Source organism: Phalaenopsis equestris, unplaced genomic scaffold (assembly GCF_001263595.1).
Source record: "Phalaenopsis equestris unplaced genomic scaffold, ASM126359v1 Scaffold001370, whole genome shotgun sequence".
NCBI lineage: Eukaryota > Viridiplantae > Streptophyta > Magnoliopsida > Asparagales > Orchidaceae > Phalaenopsis > Phalaenopsis equestris.
Genome location: NW_018165809.1, coordinates 426,980 through 447,479, shown reverse-complemented (window position 1 = coordinate 447,479; position 20,500 = coordinate 426,980). Strand labels below are relative to the sequence as shown.

General features: G+C 36.4%; 1 protein-coding gene across 1 annotated transcript in view; it reads left to right on the top strand.

Moving 5' to 3' along the window:
- LOC110034171 overlaps positions 1–20,500 on the top strand; it is a 112,474-nt gene that overhangs the window by 29,153 nt on the left and 62,821 nt on the right.

Sequence of the window (20,500 nt, the reverse complement as noted above, 5' to 3'; positions counted from 1 at the left end):
TATATATATATATATATATATATATATATCGAATGACGATTTTCGTTGTCTCTGCTAGGGTTTCACATGGCGATTTCTGTCGTCTATGATTCAGTCGTGCTCGAAGGAGAAGTGCTCGTACCTCATCCCTCCGTTTTAACCTTCGCCTACTGCATTTCGTCGTCTCTCCGCTTTCGTCATTTCGTGTCTTCAGATTCGTCTGTTTCGACGCCGAGCTTCTGTCGGCTCGCGTCTTCGCGTCTCCCTGCTTTCCCTCTTCGTGTCTCCTGCTACGTCCGCGACATCGGAGCGTCGTAGCAGGTTGACTCTCCCTGTTTTGATGGGTGCTCCCTCCTTTGGTTGAACTCGACAAAACCTCCTTCGCCCATGTGGTGGGTAATCATCTGGTGAAGTCGGCTGTTGTCTTTCCCTCAAGTTATATGGAATGTCGTGATGGTACACGTGACTGCCATTTTGTTAAGAAGACAAGTTAGAAATGTGAGAAAACAATACTCTTTTTCTCTGATTTAGAAATTTCAACATTGACTGAAAAATGTAAGTTCACTCTTATTGGAATATTTCAGTAGGGGCACCCGCCTATGGAAGTTTTCATAAAGAGTTTTATTGATCTCAAACTAGTAGGCAAATGAAAAGTGAGACTCTTTGATGAGAGACATATGTTGAAAAGACAAGTGAAAAGTTGCCGTTTTGTTAAGAAGACAGGTAGGGAAGGTGGGAAAATAACATTTTTTTTCTCTGCTTTAGAAATTTCAACATTGACTGAAAAATGTAAGTTCGCTCTTATTGGAATATTTCAGTGGGGTCACCCACCTATGGAAGTTATCATAAAGAGTTTTATTGATCTCAAACTAGTAGGTAAGTGAAAAGTTAGACTCTTTGATGGGAGACATGTGTTGATTTAGTTAACCATAGCTGAAGACTACCATCAGATTTTATCTAAAAAATATCCTAACATTGCAGGAAAGTTAATGAAGTTACTCAAGTGGTCTTCTGATTTTGACCCAAACCCTGAATCTGCCACTGTACCAGTATGATTTAGTTTACGTAGTTTCAAGCTGCATTTTTTTAATCACCAGGTTCTCTACTCTATTAGGGTCATACTTGTGGATCCTATAAAGTAAGATCTACTCACCTTCAATCTAACCAGATTTTCTGTTGCAAGAATACTTGTGAAAAGAGTATCACTTTAACTGATATTACAGAAGTTTGGCTGGACACAACACATAATGGATATTGACAATAAATTTTCATGGAACATACATTTTTATTATACCCAGTGTAAGATGTTTGGGCATACCATTGACAAATGTCACAGACTCCATCCTAACTTGAAATCTAAAGCTCAAGTGCATAAGGATGGGTCTAACACCACTGCTCTGGACACATCTACTCCACCTGTGGAGGAAATTACCACAAGATAGGAATTGTTGTTTGATTTAATTGCCCTTGAGGCGCCCCCCTGACAAAACTGTTTCTGTTTCTGTGATTGATGTATTGCTAGATGGTTTGCTGGGCAACCTACACCTTCAAATCTTATTGAAAACAATACTGAAGGATCCTTACCTACAAAGGATAATGTTCAGACCGATAATCAGGAGAGCCTTACAGTTCCCCATCTTCAAGAAGTATCCGATACAGAGGCGACAATTCATACTTCACATACATTAGAACCTATTGTGGTTACAACATTTGACAATTTTTCTACTGCGGTTTTACCACCTCATCCGAATGAGCAAGTCGTTACTGTTAGTCAGGCGTAAGGGACTCATCAGCTTATACATGTCTGACAATCTGTTGACCAACACATTGATCAAATGAGCCAGTTTTTGAATGAGGAATGACATGTTTACACATCCAGGATGAATAAAAAGAATGAAGACCTACTTGAGCTCAATAATCTAATGAATGATACATTGGTTAGTTCGGGTAATGACACGCAACTCACTAATTTGTTAGGTGGCTCCATTCCTAGAAGAGATAGAGACATGACTAAATTGAGTCGTCCTTAACTTTTTGCGCCTTTTGGTGGTTTTGGTTTTTGGTCTTACATGTTTCTTTTCTTTTTTTGGGATTTTTGTGTGTTGTACTGTGCGAATAGGGTGCACTTTTTGGTCCCACTCATGCAACCTATCTGTATCTTTTCCATTTTAATATATTATTTATATCGCCCAAATAAAAATTTCATTGATAGGGGGAAGATACAAATGTTTTAGTGAGCGGGTGCTAGGAAACCCTCTTACAAGGCAACAAGACTCGAAAAGGTAACAAAAATTACAAATATACCCCAAAAAAGACAGGACAAACTTCCCAAACAGATAAAAACTTTTTGAGAGGAGGCTTTATGATTGGGGTGAAGTATCAGAATTCCACCAGAGAGCTTAATCATGGTGAGTGGGCTTTCTTCTCTCCCTGGTTCTAGAGAGGGAGTCAAGCACCAAACTGTGATGAGGGCTTCCACCCGAAACGAGCAAAGTATCCTCTTGTAAATGCTTGAGTTCATTTAAACTTTTTTTCTTCTTCTTGGTTTTGTAAACTTGCCAAACATCTTCCAAGGGTTGTCCCAACTTATCACTGAGTTGATTATTAATGGGGGCAATTTCTACTGGTTGCACACCTTGAACATGACACTCTACTAAGGTTTGAGGGCCCTTAACATTAGCAATAATTGTTTCCATAACACATGGAGCATCATCTGTCACCAAAACGCGAGTATTCTCATCTTCAACAATATGATGAGGCCGAGGTAGCGAGGGGTGCTCCTCTAGGGCAAAATCAGTGGCAATATCCTCTCTAGTTGCAATTTCTACCATATCAGCCGGTGGAATATGTGCTTCTTGACTATTTAGGTGAGGTAGTTGAGGTTGGGGTCTCAAATTAGGATGGAGCCTGAAACATTTTTTCAGTGCGTGACCAAACATCTTACAATGGGTGCAATAATATGGTCTTTGTTCCATGACAATCTGTTGCTAATACCCATTATGTACAGTGCTAAGCTAAATTTCTTCAATGTCAGGTAATGTAATATCTCTCTCCACAATGATCCTGACAACAGAAGACCTGGTGAGATTAAAAGTGGGTAAGTCTAATTTCACTGGTCTCCCAAACATGACTCGAATGGAATAAAGGACTTGATGGTTGAAAAGATGCAACTTAAGCATAAGTATAGCTTAAACCATATTGGTATTATAGGTAATTCTTAGTTTGGATCAAATTCAGGAGACCACTAGAGAAACTTCATAGTTTTCCTTTCAATAGTGAGGTATTTCTTGGAGAAAATCCTAGCACAGTCTTCGTCTGTAGCCAATTGTATCATCACATGTCTTACATCAAAGAGACCCACCTTTTATTGTCTTAGAGGTTTGAGATCCTTAAAATTTTTGCGAATAACCTCAATTTTGGAATGCCCCAACTGAAGTTTCCTAATGAGTGTGAATTTGAATTCTTCAACCCGAGTAGAGACTTCAAGGTCTGAAAAAGTAAGAGTGGTCTTACCACTCTTCCTACAAACCGTCTTAACAAACGGTCAGTCGACTTTCCTTTCAAGAGAATTATTGTAGATTTGAGGAAACACCACATGACCTACAACCTTCTCAGAGTCTAGTTCTTTACCAAGCACCTCAACAAAGGATTCTTTGCCTAGGTACTGATTTGAGGGAGAAAAAGCCATCGAAGCAGCAGACAAAAAATAGAGAAACCCGTTGAACGTCTGAAAAGGAGAGAAGATGTTGACGTGAGCGCGTAGACGGGGCAATGGGGCGATCAATGCGATCCTCTACCCTCTTCTTCGAGATGAGGTGACGTCCGTGCGTTGTTTTTAAGTGTAGTTTCTTTCTCGTGCCGCATAATTGAGGGGATTCTGTCGGGTTCCTTATACATCCCATCGGCCCCTGGCATACATCACATTCGTCGTCATCCATTTCTCTTTTATTTACATTGGATTTTTTCTTTTCTTTCTCTCATGTTTAGGATCGTGTATGGTCTTTTTTGTTGATCTCTGTTAGGTGTTCATCTATTCCTGTTTCATTAGAGCCTCTTTGATTTTCAAATTCGCTTGAAACAACTTCTTTTAGAACCTTGATTGACCTCCCTTGTGAGGTCACCTTCTCCTTCCATTGTGGTCCCTGATGCTTTTAAGACTGCTCATCTTATTTTCTCCTTCGTGGTTGAGCCTCTTCTGCCTCAATCTCTGCGCTCTTTTGTGAATGCTTTTTGTCGTATGAAAGTGGAGGTTGTTTTCCTTTCCCCACTTAACAATATTGCTCTTTTTTTCCCCAAAACCTATAGACTCCTCAACATAAAGAACTTTAATTTTTTCAAGGCTAGTCTATTATACTTTTTTCTGAAGAGGATATTCTTATGTATGCTCGGACTGCTGCCATCTATCTTATTAGCATATTTTCTATGAGTCATGTTAGCGTAAAGATAGTTTGCAAGTTTGTTTCTGATTTATAACTATTAACCATTATTTTGGGCTCTTCTTCCTTCGGAATACTATCATAATGTTTTTTTTAGAAGTTGATACAATTAGATTCTTTTTACTGTGTTCCTACAATATTAATGGGCTTCTGATATGGATGTCAAAATGGTCCTCCTATTTTATTGCTTCGGGCGGCTCCCATCACTCCAACTTGGATTTCACTTCCGTGACTTCATCTGCAATTATTCCATCAATCTATTTTCTCTCAATGGCCTCTAATTTTGAAAAATTTTTATTGTTGGATCCTGCAATAACCTTTTTTCTAGGCAAGTGTTAGCTAGAATTTTGGTAGAACTGGATGTTACTTCTCTCTTTATTATGGAGGTGTGAATTTGATCTCCATTGTCTAGATATTGACGTAAAGTGAAATTTAAAAGCACTCCATAATATTGCTTCTTTTGCCATATTGTTTGACATCAATTTTTTATTTAACGGCTCATCTAAAGCTGAGAAATCCTCAATATCGGTTGTTAAGACCTTTTAGCTGATTTTGTGTTGGAAGATCTTTCCTTATTTGTTCAGGTTTATTCCCAAAACTTGAAGCCAAGTTTTGCTTTCTTGTAAGAGAAAGTGGCTTTAATTTTTTTTATTGCTACCCCTTGGTGTTGATCACTTTATCAACTACTGATATTATTACCAAAAATATTCTGCAAGTTTTTGAAATGCCTCAGCCTTTTCTTATTGGTGAAAAAAAAATGATAATTGTTTGTTACTTCAAATTTTTAATTATGATTAGAACATCCAGAGTGTCGACTCATGGATGGATAAAAGATTTTATGTTTTTTATACCAAAAATAGTAGAAATCAGAATAAAATTTATCTGCACACCTTTTTTCGCCAGGCTTCCAGCAAGCTGCAAATCAAATTACTGTATGTTTTTTTGCTTTATTGTAATTTTCTTTTTTGCTTGGGCATTTATTTCTATACATGCATGCATGGGGAGCTTGAATTAGGTTGCTAGAGTGTTGTTGGACAAATGATTGATGCCATAAGCTTGCAAAAATGTCAAATGGTATAATAAAACTTCAAACTAGTGTAAAAAGGTATAAACTGTCATCCTTTCACAAGGTCAACAATAACAATAAAGGTATTAACACGTCTAGAATTGAAAGATAAATTTTTGAGGTGTGTAGATTTGGTGATAGGATGGTCAACAGTTAGTTTATTGGTGAATTAGTTATAATATGTCGTTAGTTATTTTTACCCTTCATATTGGACCAAAGCAAGTTCGACACAACCACTTGGAAAAAAAAAGAACGGAATATAATAATATACTCTTGAGTAATTAAGTATTTGGTTTTCTAGAAATGGGAAATCCTTGGTTGCTTTAAAGATGCATCTGGTAAGTTGTACTTGTAATTTGTTTTTGAAGGAAGGAAAATTATTCTCTAGAGGTCGTGTGATAGCTCTAGGAAAATGTGTGACTTAACATTATGCACTTATTTGCAAATGGATAACTTATAAATTTGAAATAAGTATCAAAAGAAATAATTTCATCTGGATAAGACTATGGAACTTAAAAGGTCATGTGTTAATTTTCTTAATTGGTTAGTTATAGTTAAAATTAAACTTCATATGAGATAAAATGGCTAGTTGTATGCAGAAATTTGTCAAAGAAGTTCTAGTAGACTACGTAGACGATTGTAGATGAATGAAGGTTGCTAAGGAAAAGATTGCTTTTAACGAATGGAAACAACAATATATTATGACAGAGAAAAAATATATGGGCATTTACATACGAACCACACATTCTTATCAATTTGCAAATCTACAATCTATACTTTCCAATTTACATGCATAACACTTAAATCTTTATTTTATACATAAAAAATGATACAATTGCTAACATTTTAAAGGTAAAATACACATTTATTATCCTGAGATAGATTTGGTGGCCTGTTAATATAGAATCCTTCAGTCTCTTCTTCATGATTGTTTGGGACTGCAATTTGCAAGTCAACAGGATTCTATATAATTTTAAAGATAGTTGCAGATGGATTCCATGTTTTTTTTTTCTTGTGCAATTATCTGTACATAAGTGTTTTAAGGCATGCAAAGATAACTTTGCTTCACATATAATTTTAGTGTTGTGGATGCCATGTTTTCCTTGTATTTTTGTGATTTTAGTCCTTGATCAAGTGTGGTAGAAAAATTATTTAACGGGAATCGATCTCTTTGTTTGAGTGAGAGGTTTGTTGCTTAGTTTACTCTTTTATTTGTTTTGTATTTTTCTTTCCGTTAAGTAGTGATTTTTTAGTAGTTTGATTGGTGAATTTTTGGATTTCTTACATATTTGGCGAGAGACAATCTCTTTGATCGATTGAGAGGCTTGTTTCTTTGTTTACTTTTTCCTTTTGTTTCCTTTTCTTTCTATTAATTCATCTTTGTTTAACAATTTGATTAGTGAATTTTTATATTCATTACATTTTGACTTCATTTATGTGCAATATGTTTTATTAATAGTGATCTTCATGGTTCTTTTTTCCTTATGTTTTACTTCCTTGGAGTGCAAAACTTTTTACTAGAATGTTAAAGTTGTAGCTTCAGAGTGATTTCATAGTTTGAAAATCATAGGCAGTTTCGTTCAAAGATCAGCATTAAGCTAATATGATTTATGTATTCATTATCAAGGTGCTAGCAAGTTATATCCAAATTGAGGTGACTTTGGTGAATCTTATTTACAGAGAGTATAATTCTTGTATGTTTGTCCAATTTTGAAGTAAATTGGAGGAGAATTGTAGAGGATAAAAGGGCTTAGAATGTGAACTGGGTACTCATTCTAAAATGAAGGAAAAAAAAAAAAAAATTAAGTGTTGAAAATTAATAAAACCAAAACTGAGCACACAGGCAATTTCAGTGGAAGCAAAATTAGATTTTTATTTTTATTTATTTTTTTAACATGTTACTGGAAATCAAGTCACACTTATTTGTTTTTAGTTTTAATATTTTAGATATATTATATATAAGGAATTTGGATTTTAGGATGCAACTTCTAGAGCTCCATTGTGTTTATTGAAATGTAAAATGGTTGTTTGCATTTAGAAAATATCATGGAGACAGAAGAAGTATATTTTATAATTATAATTATTGCAACTTTGCTAAAACGGATTCACCTCTTCAGAAAAAAAGTATTTGCTGACAACTACATTAAATGATTTAGAAATTATATTGATAAGATGTGTATGTTTAAGAAAGGTAGAGGTAGCCCTAGAAAAACTTGGGGATATTTTATAAAAAATGATCTTAATTTATTAGAATTAAATGAAAATATGACATTCAATAGGACGCAATGGAGAAATAAAATTCATGTAGCCGACCCCACTTAGTGGGATAAAGGTTTGTTTTTGTTGTTGTTGTTGTTGTATTGATAAGATGTTTATGCGATAAAACTAGGAAAGATAGAGTGAAATAGTTATATTAAAGAGAGAGAGAATATAATATAATGGAAAACATATTGGGGTTTTTAACCAAAAGTTATGGTCAATCAATCGATCAATGGTGGCTTATTTGCTTACAATCTTAGAGTTGTGAAGCTAGGTTCTCAATTTTTGATGTAATATTAATCATTCTTTTGGGTCAAACCAGAGTTTGATTTGAGCATATAGCCTTAATTAGTCTGATTGGAACATGAAATCTGCAAGATATGATCCATTTAAGGTTAATCCTAAGTCTAATTGATCCAATTGGGGCCCTTAATTAGACAAGCAACTCAATCAGCCTGTGTTTAAAAGTGGGAGCTTGATTAGGTAATCAAGTCTTTGGGTTGTTTTAATGATAACCTATGACTAAGATTAAATCCCCATTAGTGGGTCAAAAGTGATTATTTGATAATGAGGATCGATTTAACATCATGAATATACTTGATCACTTAATTTGTTTATTATATAGTTATGTTATTTATTATTTTTAAGCAAATCATTTAGAATGAATTTAATATGTATGACTCGGTATTAACCTTAATTACCTGTTAATGATTCTTATTTGGTCATTACACTATGCTTTTAAGCCGTCATCAATCTTATCCCATACTTTTGAACCTATGATCAACCTTGCTTCTGCCTCTGAGCTATTATTCCTTGGCCATTTGTCAATCTTGCCCAATAACTTCAAACAAAATTTGCCAATGCTTCATGCATTGGGGTTCCTTTAGCCTGGCTAGTACGATAAGCCCTCCTTAAGTGAAGCGAATCTAGTTTCACCAAAATTTATGCCATTGGTAAATTTTTTCAGAAGGCATCTCGAAGTTAAGGATTTGAACTATAAAATACCTTTAGATCTAAAGTCATGCTCTAACTTATATAGGCTAAGGTCTCTCAAATTAATTCTACAATATCGATGTCTTGACAAGTGGAAGCTCCAATGCATAGTTAGATCGCTTACACAACATTAATAATCACATCAAACTCCTTGATCTCTTGTCCATAGTTTCAACACAACACCCTCTGACTTGAAAATTATGTTGTCATAAATAAGGCTTCCCAATAACGAAGGATTTTTTACCAATAAGCCTTGGGCGATCAATTTATAATATTTTGATAGTGTTAATTGTAGTACCTTCTGTAATAACCGAAAAAAAAAAGAATATTAGGGATTCAGTATCGATTCGAAGCCTTTGGACAGTTTTTTCTTAAACAAATGAGTGTTCTTTTCGAATCGAAGGAAAGAAGCGAACCAGATTGAGGGAACGAGAGTGAGAGTTAGAGAAGGAAGAAGAAGAAGAAGGAAAGGTCGAGTGGAGGTACCTCACATTCGGGTAGCAAAGGAACATCTTTAAGAAGCAGAAAAAAAACTTTGATTTCCGGGGAGGGAAGTCGCGCATGATCAAACAAGATGGACTTTATCGAGCGGCCCTGGTGTGAAGAAGGAAGAGGAGGACGCCACATGTTGGCTTTATATGGGAGGAGGCATCATTAAGCAGGCGAGGGTGACGAAGCAGTAGAAGGAGAGCTTTGATGGTTAATTGTGTAGGAGAAAAGGAGGAATTGAATGCCTGTAGTATTGGTTCTAGTAGGAGGAAAGAGGAATGAGCCTTTATGCACGAATAGAAAGCAGAAGGAGAAGAGGTAAGAAAGTCTAGGCATTATGCGAGAGAAGAGAGGAGGCGATGCTTCTTATGAATAAGAGAAGTGAGCGGTTTGCGGGCTCGAGCAGCAAAGACCAAATCAAAATCGAAATTTGGGAGCATCATTTCGTGCATCCTATGTAGGTTCGAGCAGGAGCGAGCTTCGTACAAGAAGAAGGCTTGCCTGTGTGGCTTAAGAAGTAGATCCAAGTGAATACGTGAACGCTTTGTTTTTCTAGGTTTAATAGTAATTTGAGTTGTATTGAAATTGCTCTATGATTATGAATGAATCAATAAATAATATTTTATTTTAATGATTGCCAATGTTTTATAATGAATTTTATTAATTAATGAGAGATATCCATTTAGATCGAGGAAGTTTTGCTCCATAAGACTTCAAGGCTAGGATAGTTGATTTTAATATGAGGAAAGGAAAAGATATGATAAGGATTTTATTAATTTTTTTAAAATAATTAGTTGTTTAAATTTATAATTTAAATGTTATTAAATTATGGGAGTTAATAAAATTAGTCGACCAATCAAACTAAGTGACTGCGTGAGATCACAATCGAAATTACTGAATTAACGGTTCAAGGTGACAAAAATCATCACCAAAAGATCGAGGCGAGTAATTATGATTCTAAGTTATAGTATATTTTTTTTGAAGCTATTCCCGATTTCAGTTATTCTTTTTCACTCTCTATACCAATGAAATTAAGTTAAAAGTGACTCTTCATATTGATAGACATAAGACATGCATGTTACATGATTGTACAATTATTTTTCTAAGATGATGTCGTATCATTAAATGATATCTGTATTCTAGTAGAAAGGTATATAACGTATTGTTACATGACTTTTAGAAGTAGCATTTTAACACTCATGCATAAAAAAATGCATAAGATTTACCCATGAAGTTATTAGACTATTGCATACCCTTTTGATTATACTAAAAGTGCATTTATTCACGAGTAAAAGTGCACATAAGGAAGTAATGCATGCTATGAAAAATAAAAGTAGCGTATATACATAAATACTATGTTAACAAGAGTTTGTCCCCTTATGATACTTGCTGAGGACATCAAGGTACTCGCATGCATAGATGTTCTTCTATCATCTTAAAAAATTGTGAAACTTGGGTAACTAATTGTTGTGCCGATGTGAGAGTATCGGTTAGGGATGAATAGACACACTGTCACCTCAGATAATTGTGTAATTTAAATCACTAACTATTATGCAGACGGGACAGTATTGACAGGGGTGAGTAGACACATTTTCAATCCAGACAATCGTGTACTTTAGATCACGAGCTACTGTGCACCCTGCAATAACCAAAATTTTATAGTAATAATATTAGCGATAATTAAATCAAATCGAAATAACCGTTAAGCGATTTGATTATTAGAATTGAAAGGGGACTCTTTTCGCTCGAAGTCTTTAGAGAGCAAACTAGATCGAGAAAGAGATCATGATAAAGAAAAGTGGGAGAAAGAAGAGAGGAGGGGTCATTTTCTACCCTAGCTTGTGGCCTCATCCAGGAGTCTCACATCCGACTGTTTACTGTTAAAAAAAAATTTAACATTTATATATATATATATATACATCTTGCACGATGGCGGGCGACTGCTCTGCTAGGGTTTCAAATGTTTCGAATGGTGATCGCCATTGATTCTGTCCCTCGAAGCTTCCGCTCCTTTCTCCTTCATCGGCTCGCGCTCGTCTTTGTCGGCTCGCTCTCGTCTGCGTTTGTTTGCGTCTTGATGACGACGCGTTCGCGTCTGCTCGGCGATCGCGCTCGTTAAGTCGTGCTGCGTTTGTGACAGAGGTTCACTGCTTTCCTGCCGCAACAAGCTGTAGCTTAACTTCGACAGCTTTCCATGCTATGATGATGCCTCCTTGTTTGGTTGAACCGGACAAAGTCTCATTTGTCCACGTGGTGGGTAACCTTCAGGTGGAGTCCGCAGTGGGTTTCATCTCAAGTTATAAGGAATCTCGTGAGGATACAGATGATTGTCTTTTTATTAAGAAAGGAAGTAGGAAAGGTGGAAAAACAATAATCTTTTTCTCTGAATAAGAAATTTTTACCCTGACGAAAAAATTCAATTTTGCTTTTTTTGGAAAATTTCAGTGCGGACACCCTCTTATGGATGTTTTCCGAAAGAGTGTTGATGATATTAAGCTAGTAGGCAAGTGGAAAGTGAGACTCATGGATATGAGACATTTGTTGATCCAACTAACAGTAGCTGAAGACTGCACCAGAATTTTCTCTAATAAATATCTTAATATCGAAGACAAATCAATGAAGTTACTTAATTGATCTCCTAATTTCGACCCAAATCATAAAACTCCCACTGTACCGATATGGTTTAGTTTACCTGGTATCAAATTATATTTTTTTCACCATCAGGTTCTCTATTCTATTGGGGTCATCTTTGGGGATCATTTGAAACTAGATCTGCGATCTGCCTACTTTCAATCTAACCTTTTTGGGTATGGTTGTTGATGTAGAATCTTTTGTGGAAAGGGATATTATTTTACCTGATGTTACTGACTGGGCACAATCCAAAATCGTCATAGAACACAAACCCTCATAGAACACAAACCCTCATATTGTACCTACTGTAAGATGTTTGGTCATATCATTGCTAAATGCGACAAGTTTCATCCAAATTTGAAATATATGGTTCAAGTGAATAAGGATGGGTCTAACCCCACTGCTGTGGACATCTTAGTTGCACCTGAGGAGGATACTACCAGACATGAGGTGTCTGTTGCATCTGAGGACCCCCCCTGACACTGCTGTTATTGTGAGTTATGCGATGCTGACACTTACAAACTCTATGAAAAACGATACTAATGGACTATTACCTATAAATGATAGTGTTCAAATTGATAATCAGGAGAGCCTCACAGCTCCACTTTTTCAAGAAACCACTTCTTCAAGAAGCATCCGGTGTAGTGGCAACTCATACTTCACATATTGTAGAACCTATTGTGGGTATTACTGTTGGTAATCCTTCTGCTTCAGCTCTACCCCATCAGACAAATTCTTCGGAGGAAGAATGACAGCTTTACACTTCCAGGAGGAAGAAGAAGAATGAAGATATACTAGAGCTCAGAAGTCTTATGGATGATACTTTGGTTACTATTGGTAATAGTCAGCACCTTACCACTCTGCTAGCTGAGTTCCTACCAAGAACTAGAGCCAGAGACAAGACTAGATTGGGATGACCCACACTTTTTTAGCGCCCGGGTGATTTTTGGGTTTCTTTTTATTTCTATATGTATCCATCTTTTACATTTTTTTGTGTGTTGTACCGTGTGGGTTGGGTGTTTAGGCCCACCCATAAATATATATATATATATATATAAATTTATCTCGTTCTTCTGAAGCTAGAGTACTTGTTGAAAGAGACATCACTTCACCCGCTTCTGAGGAAATCTCGTTGTGCACACAACACCAGAGATATTGGCAGAAGGGAGAGAAGGTAGAGATTGAACTAGAGATTGAACCTTTTTCGTCGTATTGTTCGAACTGTCGTATGTTCGGACACTCCAGTTCTCAATGTCACCATCCACACCCCCAACTCAGACCAAAAAAACAAACTGCTTCGTTAGAGACTGTGATTCTATCTCCTCCTGATCAGACAGACAATATAACAACTATTAAATCCCCAGTTGTAACTCCCTCGTCTTTGGAACCTCCTATCGTGGGGGAGAGGGAGTTTCTTCAGACCCTACCTGTCTTAGAAACTATCACTGATAATACATTTGGAAATACTTCTACTGCTTCACAACCGCCTCATCAGGTTCAGAAAAATGTTAATATTACTTAGGCTCATGAGGATCAAGACGTGCAACGACCTACATCTATCCGACCACCTTTGGATTCTACCGATCAGATGAGTCAATCATCGGATGAGGAATGACCGGTCTACACATGTAGGATGAAGAAAAAGAATGAAGATCTACTTGAGCTCAGGAATCTGATGGATGATACTTTGGTTACTACGGGCAATGGTACACACCAATTTGTTAGCTGACTCACTTTCGAGAATTAGAGGCAGAAGAACTAAAGTGGGACGTCCCTAGCACTTTTGTGGCCTTTTGTTGTTTTTTGGTTTTTTATCTTTTTGTATCTTTGTTTTATCTGAGTTTTGTGTGTGTTGTATTGTATGAGTTGGGATTTCATTTAGGTCCTCTAATACAACATTTACGTATCTTTATCGTATTAATATATTTGCCTAATATTAAAGTTAAAAATCATAATTACCTCCTTTAAATTTCTAAAATTGCTCGCACCTTTTTGATTAGAAAATCAGCTTCGTTCCTTGCTCAGCTCACACAGTCTTACACACTCGAATAAAAATCCGTTCCCCCGAGGCTGAAGGTCTCCGCTCTGCCTTGCACCCGAGCCCTTCCTATCGTCTTCCTTCACGACAAAGTCGCGATTAAAACAAACCAGGAAGGCTGGACGGAATTGCGAGATATGAAGACCTTCAAAACCCTAATCTTTTTCAATTCGCTGGCTCACCAAAGCCCTTGCCCGCCTTCACGATGCAGTCGTGGTTAGAGCTAGAGAGGAAGGTAACAACAAAATCACATAATACAAAGACATTTGAACTCCTCTCTTTCTTCTCCTTAACTTCTTCTTTCGCCTTCCTTTCAAGGGATCTTCAATCGAAAAACAACGACGGGGTTGCAACTTAGAAGGTAATCGAGGTGTGTATACAAAACATCAAAACTCCCATCTTTCTTTTATACTCCACCCCCTCCACCAGGAAAGACGATGAGATCACAACATGCAAATACCTCCAAAATTTCCATCTCCTATCCTTAGGCTCTAGGGAAAGGCAACGACAGAATCACGGTACGAAGGACTGAAATTCCCATCTTTCTTTTCTTTCCGCACTGCTCCTATTCGAAACCATGGAGGCAGATGGAGAAATTTTACACTAAGCCTGATTCCTACCTTTGCTTTGCCCCTCCTACAAGCTGCACGAAGGCCTCTGCTTGCTAAACCGAACCGAGCCACACCTCTTGCAAACCAACACACCTTACCCGAGCCCATTTGAATCCAATTCCCTATTACAATCCTGATGTGCATTATATAAAAAAATCAGAAAAAAATTATCTATGTTGTATTTGTTAGTTTCGCTACTCGTCGTTGTCACCATAGATTGTCGCTATCAATGTCGTCAGGGCTCGAAAGGTATAACACATTGGGGCAATAGGGTCATTTTCAAGAAGTTTCATTCTCGGAAGCACGAAAACCCATCCGTGGAAATTAAGTACCGCTTGGGGCAAACTACAGACTCGTTTGGGAAACTCTTTTTAAATTTAGGGTTTTAAAATACCCGTCCTTGGGAAAAGCAAGTACCAGTTTATGGGAATTAAGCACCTTTTGAGAAAAGTAAAGTACCTATCAGGAAATTTAGGTTTGCGATTTGACATTTTTTGCAAGTATGTTGAAGTCTCATTGCACCTTTTGTAATTATGGGTTAAATGTTATGTTTTGCTCCCTGGACGCGGTTTCTCATAACACTGACCAACGAATCTTTTAAGACAGTTGGAAAGGCCAATATTCTCCGGTGCCCCTTAATAGGGGTTGGCGTCAGGAGGTTGTTGGGATTTCGGGTGATTTGAGCTTGTAAATAAGTTAAAATTTTGAAAATTATCAAATTACAAAATAACATAAAATGTGAATGATTTAAAATTTTTAAACAATTTGAAAATTTGAGCTTTTAAATTGTAAACTCTTAGGATTTTAAACGTATTTAAAGACTTGGCCTTTTGAAATTTAGGCTTTTTAGGTTTAAAAATATTTTAAAGTCTATAGTTCTAAATTTAGGCTCATAACGGTTCAAAAATAATTCGAACTTGAAAATTTTGAAACTTTAAATGTTCTCCAACAAATTTGCAATACATTTGCAAACTAACAGAAGTCGGTTTGTTTTAAAGCCCAAAAATACAATTTTGCATGGACTAAAATAAAGACAATGCTTTAACTTAAAATATGTCTAGAAATATGTGCAAGTAAACTATGACATTTTAAGTAATATGTAAGTGCTGTCAAATTTTATGCAAGTGGTTAAGGCCTCATGTTATACATTGAATGTCATAACACATTATGATCATATATATTTGTATAATCTTAAAATTAACTAAAAAAATCCCATATGTGCTCCAACTAATATATTGAATGCTCAAATACTAAATTCAAGAATGCTGTGTGGTTAGTGTTATATAAGATAGAGTTTTAAGTCGCACTCGATTAGTCTGATCCTCATCGCAAGGACTGAATTGACGAGTCTACTAATTTTGAAATAAATGTTCAAATCCTAATATAAGAATTTACAAGTTCAAATCATCTTGTCGATCCTTCTTGTAAGGACAAGAATTATACCATAAAAATTCTAAACTAACAAAATTAAATGCCCCTTCAGATATAAAAAATTTAAATGTTAAAATCTCAATGATGTTCGAGTTGATAGAAGATTTCAACTGGAGGGGTCTATTTTAAAATTATGCTTCAAAGTCTATTTTGAATTCAATTATTTCCATTACTGAACTCGATCCTCTGTAAGTGGGGCTGAGTCGACATGATTCAAAGATAAATATTTTCCCGATGATGATAGGGTTAATATGAGATTCCAACCCGAGAGGCCTATTTTTAAATTATGCTTCAAAGTCTATTTATTTTAAATTTATGCTTCAAAGTTTATTTTGAATTTAATTATTTCAATTACTAAATCTGATTCACTGTAAGTAGGACAAATTCGATAGGCTTTAGAGATAAACATTTCCTAGATGATGATTGTCTTAGTCGAAGATTTCAACTGGATGAGTTAATCTCTTATGCGAAGATTTTCAAAATAATCAACCAAAACACCTAAGTGAAAATCAATCACTAAAGACAACAAAAATTCATTTACTATTCACAACAGTTTATTGAGGGTGACATAATTTTAATTGAATACCACAACAAATGTATCCCTATATTTTTATAATCAAAGCAATCATTTGCAGTAAAGATGTGGTTCGAGTCCTCTTTCTGCATGGTTCTGCCGCCAAATGACACCACAACGTAGCGATTAGTACCAGACCCTATATTGGTTGGTTGCTGGCAAATGACACCATTATATTACGGTCACGACTGCAGTCAGTTCGTTCACCAACGACTTTTATTCTTTTGAGTTGTGAATCATAATGGTACAATTGATTGACAATATCTTTTATTCGTAATGTCGACTTAAATTTATCCTCCTTGAAAAATATTCACCCCATATCTATAAGAGTCCTTTGGATGACACAACCCATGGTTACTAACAAGAATACTTTAGTTAGGTTGGGTCGATTGCCTCCTCTGACTAAGTAGATTAAGGATCATGACAATCTGAGACAATGGAACTATGAGTCTTGATCAGGTTTTGTCATCATTTTTCCCTCCATCCGTTTTAAGCTTTAAGTGACATGTTGTACAATTTAAAATATTATGTCTACTTCTATTATATGCTAAATACTCAATTATTAGTGACTAGTCTTAATCGAAAGATCGAAAGGGTTCTCCTTGAACCATAGAGGCTTTTGCCTATGGGAATCCTTGAACCTTAGATAAAAAAAAGCATCGCAAAATGAGGGCGAAATCTCTGGGTAGCGTCTTATATACAGTCTAATATGCCTTCTGAAAATTTGACATTCCAAAACTCTCTCAACACAACAAAACAGAAATGAAGAGTTTTGGGGAGGTCAAAATTTTTTGAGCCCATATTGGCACCATCACCGAAGCTGGGACTGTGATGTGTGCCAGTGTGTTGGAAGGTGAGGAAGTATAGCAGCTCTTTAAGCGTACTTGTGAGGAAGCCGAGCGCTCGACGGAAGGGGAAGGCAAGTCAGTGTGTTGCTATTGTGCACGAAGGATGAAGCAAAAGAAGAAGAAACCTATGCTTGCCACGCTGGGTTGTGCAAAGTACGGAGGAAGGAGGAAGGAGGAAGGAGGAAGGAGGAAGTAGAGGAGCGAACCTTGAGTGTGCGCTGGAAGGTCAGCAGAGCCTTGCGAGCTGAGCCCTAGTCGAGGAGGCAACGACACCGTACTTGCGTGCAGAGGAAGAGGATGGAGGCGGCGGTTGTGATGCCTCATTTCACTTTCCTGAGTGAGTAGAAGTGAGGAAGTCTAAGTGAAGGAGAGGAAGCGAAGAGTCAAAGTAAAGAGTCATAGACAATGGAGGAAGCGGACAGTCAGGGACACGTAGGCATATTCTCCACCTACAAAATATCACCCGAGGGAGGTGAAGGCGAGATCGAGAGGAAGGAACGACTTTCCTGAGGGGTTGATCATCACACATGAAAGAAGAAGGGCCTCGTACTACAGTGATTGTCATGTATGTCTAGGGCAGAGAAGATGGTGACACTGTTAGCTTATGTAGGAGGCTTCATATGCGGAGGTTGAGTGACTCTATAAGAGGAATGGATTGTGACACTTTGGCCTATCGAAGGAAGGCGTGAGGAAGAAGCTCTTGTGACGTGCTAGTGTGGAGAAGGCGGGTGTAGGAGATTATCCTAGGTGCGTAGTGGCTTTATCCCGTGCAATCGAGCTGAAGGAGAAGGAACAAAGAATCATGCCATCAAAATTTAGGTGAGTTATTAAAGTTTAGATTTTAATAATCTTATTTAGTTTGTATAATATAAATATGAAAAGCTTATTTAAAATATGAAAAATAAAGGTTACGAGTACTAATCCTAAATTAGAGTAAAAATTATTTATCAATTTTGATTTAATTTTATTTTTGTTGGTCAAATTAAAATAACATGAATAATTTAAAAAAAAAGCTATTAATCAACAATTAATGTAACATAAGTAAACAAAAGATAATTAATGATATACTTAGAACTATATTTTCACAATATTATAGGCAGTTAACTGTTAAGGTAAGATTAAGCGAGTTTGAAGATTTAAGACAATACGGTTTTGAGTTGAGTACTCTTACTTCTTGATTTATAGTAGTATTTTGATTTCATTTTAATCAATTGAGTTAATAGTTTTTGATATCTATAAATTCATGTTTTAGTTAGTATATTTATATACTCTTCTTTTAATTGATCATATCTGAAAGTTAGGTCCGTTTTAGTAAAAATTATAACATATTATTTAAAGATACATATATTATATTGTATGCATACAATGAACATATGAATGATATTAATTAATTATATATATATATATATATATATATATTTATTTATTTATTTATTTATTTCTTTTGAAAGCCCCAAAAACTAATATATTAAAAAGAAAGGAAGATACAGATACATGTGTGGGAGGGCTCAAGTATGCACCCTGCCCACACAATAACCACAAATGGTTCCAAAACTAGAAAATACGGAAATGTACATGAGAGACTTAAAGAAAAAGCGTAAAAGTGCTGAAATACAAAGTATCAGGTGGCTAGAGAGCGACTTAATTTGACATTGCCTCTGCTCCTAGTTTTAGGAAATAAGTCAGCTAATAAATTGGTATAAATTGGTAAGATGAGTAAATTGGTAAGATGAGTGTCATTGCTAGTAGTAATCAATGTATCATCGAATAAGTTCCCTAGCTCGAGTCGGCCTCCATTCTTCTTCATTTTGGAATAGACCCGCTATTCCTCCTCCAAAGATTGGCTCACCTAATATTGGTCTAAAGTGTGTTGGACATGTGAATGTTGTTGAACATTAGAAGCAACTATATGTTGTACCAGTTGTTCTTTAATTGGAACAAAGGAGCACTCTCGTGTGTCTTGACATGTAAGTGAGTCTTCTTCAATAACAGTGGGTGATATAAACACAACTAGATCTGTAGCTATAGTGTGATATTCTTCGTCAGAAATTGTGGTGTTGGAAAGAGGATCGGGTAAAATTGGGTTGCATCTTCTCAACAGGGATGGTAGGTGGCTGATCTTTAGCGATATCCAACCTTGTATGAGGATGCAAACGATAACAAATAGTGGAACAGTGACCAAACATAGTGCAATAACAACAATAAGAAGGGTGTGGTTCTATTTCAACCTTTTGTCAATACCCGTTGTGAGTGATTTCAATCCATACCTCATCCAGAGCTGGTTGGGTGTTATCTCTCTTAACTAAAACACAAGTCACAGAGAGTCTGGTGACAACAAGCGTAGGGCTATCGACCTTGAGAGGCTTACCGTAAGCTGTTGCTAAGGAGTAGAGAATTTTCAAGTTGAACAAATGCAATTTTAATCTTGGAAACTTTATTCAAACTGGAATGATAGGGGATTCTGCTTTAGGATCAAAATCAACAGTTCACTTCAAAATTTTCATATAACGGTTGTTGATTTTGATAACTTTCCAAGAAAAAATGCGAGTGAAATTGACATCGTGAGATAACTGAATCAGTATGTGTCGACTGTCAAGAAAACCAATATTTCAACTGCCCAACAACTTTATAACATCAAATTCTTTTTGAATGATCTCAAGTTTTTGGTGACCATAAAGAAATTTCCCCACTAGAGCAAAACGCCAAGAAGATGCGAGAGTACTGATTTCAATCTCTATGAGAATAAAAGCAAGCTTTCAATTTTTTTCCCCAGTTTTTAATCAAGGTGTGATCACCATTACCTTCAAGAGTCTCGTGGAAAGATTATGGAACATTGCAAGATTTATCTATACGAAAACCAGTCTCTGAATCTGAAAGAGGAGCACTAGAAGGAATAGAGAGGCCGCCGACAACTGTAGTGACATAAGAATGTGCTCATGCCATCTCCGCCTACAATCTGTCGGGCAGGAAGCGAGGACATCGTCTGGATAAAGAAGGGTGAAGGAGGTGTCGTCGGGAAATGAGGACGTCGTCTGGAAGGAAAGCGAAATCGCGTCGCCTGAGGAAAAGCAGAAGTCGCGTCGTCTTCAAAACCGTCTACGAAACCGCAGGAGAGGTCGTCCAGCCTTGATTCCTTCAGTATATA